Here is a 5,027-nt window from a genome sequence, read left to right as displayed (position 1 = left end):
TATCTATATCTGGGCAGTATCTTCAGTCTTCACATGCTTCTTGCTCCCACTTGTACTTAACTCCTCAGATATTTCTATTAACTCTTCAATTTGGGGTCCATTTGGTCTGAGGAGGAGTAAAGCACACATCCCTGTTGTAGTCCAGAAACCATGATTTAAGCCTATACTGCTTTAGAGTCTTATTGAACTTTTGAAATAAAACATTAGAGATGATGAATTACTCCATTACATGTGCTTAAGGTCCTATTTTAAACCTATTTTGGGGAGTTCAACTCTCTTGCCAAAGATTTTGAGAAAACTGGTATGTATTCTCAGTTTTTCTCTCTCCTTCGACAAGATATGTGCATTAATACACACCCTGTCTCAGGCACTCTTTCTCTCCCTTTTCTAATCAGAGTGTCATTTAACCCAAGTCTAAGATTTTTCCACAAGATCCCTGAGACTAGCCTGTAACTGTGTAACCAGACATCTTTGTTGCCTCCTGGAACTCACTACTTTGTGATGCTTGCTCTTCCACTTTTGGACAGGTCAATTCTTGGAAACCTGTCTTTTGTACTGAACTGAAATTTATTTTATCATCTGCACCTATCATTCCTGGAGTCAAATGAGATATTATATGCAGAAGTTTTTGAAACAATGAAGCACTGAACACATACAAAATCAATAATAATTTTACCATGTAGAGTTTGAAAATTTGCCCGACATACACCATTCTATCTGAGTCCTTGGTAGGGGAATAGGGGAATAGGGCAAGGAAAACACTCTGCACAGGTTTCAGAAGGGCTCCTTCTGGTCTGACATTCCATTGATTTGTGTTTTTAAACAGTTCTAATTAAGCAATGAAAGTCAAGGACCAAGCTGAACCAAGAGCTAGGAAAGAGAAACTAAGTTAAAATAGGAAGAAGACCAGGACCCAAGGATTACGGCTGATCAAGGGCTAGAAAAAGCAGAAGGTGGTTGTTGGGGCTGAACCATCCCTGCTGGTTAGGACTCTTCTGCTTCTCTTCTCATGCCCAAAGGCAGTCTCGGAGTCCTTGAGAAACTGCTCTAGTTATGCGCCCGCCAAACAAAAAACAGCACTAGTATGGAAAAGAGTCCCAGATTAAGGTTTAAGAACCATCCCAAACTTACTCTTAAAACATCATTTTAGGAGCAGTACTTAAGGTGTGGCTGGGTGTGCTCAGGGCAGTGGTATGGATGAACTGCCCTGCCAGCTCTCCTACACCTAGGGCTCAACTCAGGGCAGGTGTTACAGAACAGAGGTGTAAGGGGCGGACAATATTTGGCCAACCCAGGGACACCAAAAACTGTTACCGAACATACACACAGAGATTCGTTATGTCTGCCGCCAGAGGAAAGACACCTCTCAATGCCAGAGATTTGTGAAAAGAAAAGAAAATGTTTATTTAAATCTATAAAGACTGAAGAATAGTGACCTAAGGTCTTCATTAAAATATCGAAGTCCTTTTGGATACCCACAGACACCCACAGTGCTTCCTTCTCCCCCCGCCCTAATTCAAGGTGCTGCAACTCAGGAAAAGAAGCAAATGGCCATGTTTCAGGCCTCTGGCACTGTCAGCTGTGTCACCGTCCAGGCAGGATCTCTAATTAACCCAAAGCCATGTGGCACCTTCTCATGACCTACTGGCAAGAGTCCTTTCACCCTTCTTCCAGGCAAAGTCTCTCCTGCTTCCCAGGCCATGCAGCCAAAGGGAGCACCCCAAAGCCACGTAATCCTCTTCTACCAAAGCTGTGAGGAGGAGGGGTCACCACTCTGGCGAAAAGCAGAATGGCATTCTTTGCTAAAACCGCATGGCGATTCTCTCTCACATGGCAGCAGGGGTCTCCACTCTGCCAGAAGCCACGTGGTTCTCTCTGCAATTCTGCGCATGACTGCCACATCTGGTTTTTAAATCCCTGCCCCAGTCCTCCTCTGCAGCCCCATTTCCAACCCCTCCTACCATCAGTTACACTTGCCAGCACTCGTGTATCCTGCCAGCTCTACTGGGCTGCCATTGTGAGTCTGGGCAGGTGTGGCCCCATGGCATGGAGCCAATCTTGTCCAAGCTCTCATGCAGGCGTGGTCACCTTGGGGACTTGCCCCCAGTTACATCTTGGGGGGGAAGTCACTTCCATCCCCCTGGCTCAGTGCAAGGCCACAGCTATTTAACATATCTATGAAACCAGATAAAGGTTATAGATATGTTAAATGACCATGTCAGAGGTTAGCTGCAAAGTTGTTGCTGTACAAAACAGGTCTACATGGCCCTGCTCCATCTGTCCCTTCCCCCAACTCACACCTGTTTGGGGGGAGGGGGGTGAGGGCATCTTATATGTCCTTCTAATATTTCCTAGACACCTTGAGTTCTGGACCTCATTTCAAATCCTTTTTTGGGGTCCCCCTCTTGGCTTCACCCTGTTACACAAGAACAGATTGTTCCTGACCCCATGTCCGTGTGTGTCCTCTAGGCAAATTGAACAAGGACTCCCATATCCAAACTTCCACAGATCGTTGGAAATTACTGGAAGCTTTATGGAATTTCAAGAGCTGTAAATAGGAAACCTTGATCAAAGTAACAGAATATTTGGATACACTTGAGATAGCCTTTGGGGGAATTCCAGAATCATTAAACTTAAGAGACAGTTCTCACTGAGAGTGAGAAATCAGTTTCATATATAAAATAAATGATTATGAACAACTTCCAGATTCTTCAGAACTGAAATTAGTACTATGTGTTACTTGGAACATAGATTCAAAGCTCATGGTAAAACTAAAGTTTGGGATATGGCATATGACTTTATATTCAATGCATGACATTTAGACCCTTACACTATACCTAGTAAGTGATCTTATTTGCTTTTATAGAGACAGAGTCTTTGAGTACTTTTTAAATCTCATCATGATCCTTTAAAAAATGCAGGCTTTGATAACAATATTAATTTTTAGATAAGAGACCTAAACTGCAAGACAAATTTTAAGATATTTATTGTACATAGTACTGCTCAATGTAATGAATAGAATAAGAATTTATAAAATGCCCTTGGACCAACCAAAAGATCATACTGATAAGTTGTCTTCAAGGAATTTTATTAATAAATAGTAAAACATTGCTTCCACTAGTTAGCCAATATTACAAGTTATATCTTCAGGGATTTATATAACATCATACTTCTTGGAGTATAACACAACAAGCCAGATTCTAAATGAAAGTATATTAGACATTTTTTATTATTATTGTATTTATGGCCGCCATGAATTATTTAAATTCATGCTTTATTTTCTTATAATTGACAGATTAAAACTACATATATTTAAAGTATACTACTTGCTGTTTTGATGATTAACACAGCTACCGAAGCTAATTAATATAGCCATCATTTCATATTGTTTTCTTCTGTCGTTGTTGCTGCTGAGAAGTATTGAGACGACTCCCAGTGCCCTCCCTCGCTGCTGACAGCAGGCCTCGCTCGCACGCCCTGACTCTGTCCTGCAGAGAAGCTGCGATTACGCGAAGTCCTTCGCCAGACTCAGCCAGTGTCCAGGGCACTGGCTCCTCATCTAACTCAGGCTTATTCCAAAGATGTGAACTTTGGTGCCTTAATGCTTCAAGGTGTACACCTTTTAACCCATGCTGTAGCTGTTACTATGGGGCCAAAGGGAAGAATACTGATTATTGAACAGAGTGGGGGGAGCCCAAAAGTAACAAAAGATGGTGTGACCATTGCAAAGTTCATTGACTTAAAGGATACATATAAAAATACTTAAACTATTAAAAGATAAATATAAAAATAGTTTGCAAGGTGTTGCCAATAATATAAACCACTGCTGCTGTACTGACACGCCCCTACTGCCAGCAAAATTTGAGGAGACTGGCAAAGGTGCTGATCCAGTGGAAATCAGGAGAGGTGCGATCTTAATGTGGTACTTACCGAGCTTAAGAAACACCCAAACCTGTGACAACCCCTGAAGAAAGAGCTCAGGTTGCTACAATTTCTGCAAATGGAGACAAGGAAATTGGCAACATCACCTCAGATGCAATGAAAAAGATTGGAAAAAAGGGTGTCATCCCAGTAAAGGATGGAAAAATGCTAACGATGAATTCGAAATTATTAAAGGCATGAAATTGACTGAAGTTATATGTTTCCATACTTTATTAATATAACAAAAGGTGAGAAATGTGAGTTCCAAGGAAAAGCCACCACCAGTCTCTGCGTACCCTCCATTTAAAAGTCTGGGCCCCAAATCCCGTGCGTTCCTGAAGCATCTTATTTTCTTGCCAACCCTGGCTAAACTGGAAGGTGTGTACCTCTCCCTGACCTCTGAGGAGGGCTTTTCCCTTCGGACATCTCACTCCTCAGCTTACACAGCATTTCTGCCCCTCCTCCTGCTGCCATGATCTGGAAGTGGAGAGGAGGGCTTCTGGCTACATGCCGTGTGCAGGACACCTGCAGCCGGCTGCAGTTTCAATCCCACCACCTTAGGAACTTCCCAACCCACTTCACGGGGTCCCTCCCCTCTGCCCCCAGATCTGGCCAGATCCTCCCAGAAACAAGAGTAAGGGCTGTTGTTGAAGAAGGCATTGCTCTGGAAGGGGGTTGCACCCTGCCTCGGTGATTTCATCCTTGGACTCATTACCTCTAACTAATGAAGATCAAAAAATGGGTGTAGAAATTATTTTTAAAAACACAATTCCTGCAATGACCATTGTTAAGAAGGGGGATGTTGATAAACTGTTGATAGTGGGGAAAATTACGTGAAGTTCCTCAGAAGTTAGTTACGATGCTGTGCTTGGAGATTTTGTGAATATGTTGGAAAAAGAAATCATTGACCCAACTAAGGTGGGAAGAATGTTTTTATTGGATGCTGCTGGAGTGGCCTCTCTGTTAACAACAGCAGAAGGTATAGTTACAGACATTCCTAAAGATGAGAAAAACCCTGGAATGGGCAGAATGGGAGGTGGTATGGGAGAAGGCATGATTTAATTCCTAGAATAGTATTTTACCATTATTAATGAGCACTGTGAGAG

The 5,027-nt window shown here is 42.5% G+C and overlaps 1 pseudogene; it reads left to right on the top strand.

Moving 5' to 3' along the window:
* The first annotated feature begins 2,731 nt into the window (after positions 1 to 2,731).
* LOC118977441 (60 kDa heat shock protein, mitochondrial-like) lies at positions 2,732 to 4,228 on the top strand (annotated as a pseudogene).
* Positions 4,229 to 5,027: the final 799 nt, after the last annotated feature.

Source organism: Sturnira hondurensis, unplaced genomic scaffold, assembly GCF_014824575.4.
Source record: "Sturnira hondurensis isolate 20B ecotype Veracruz unplaced genomic scaffold, ASM1482457v3 Scaffold0021354, whole genome shotgun sequence".
Classification (NCBI taxonomy): domain Eukaryota; kingdom Metazoa; phylum Chordata; class Mammalia; order Chiroptera; family Phyllostomidae; genus Sturnira; species Sturnira hondurensis.
This window is presented reverse-complemented; position numbering and strand designations above follow the sequence as displayed.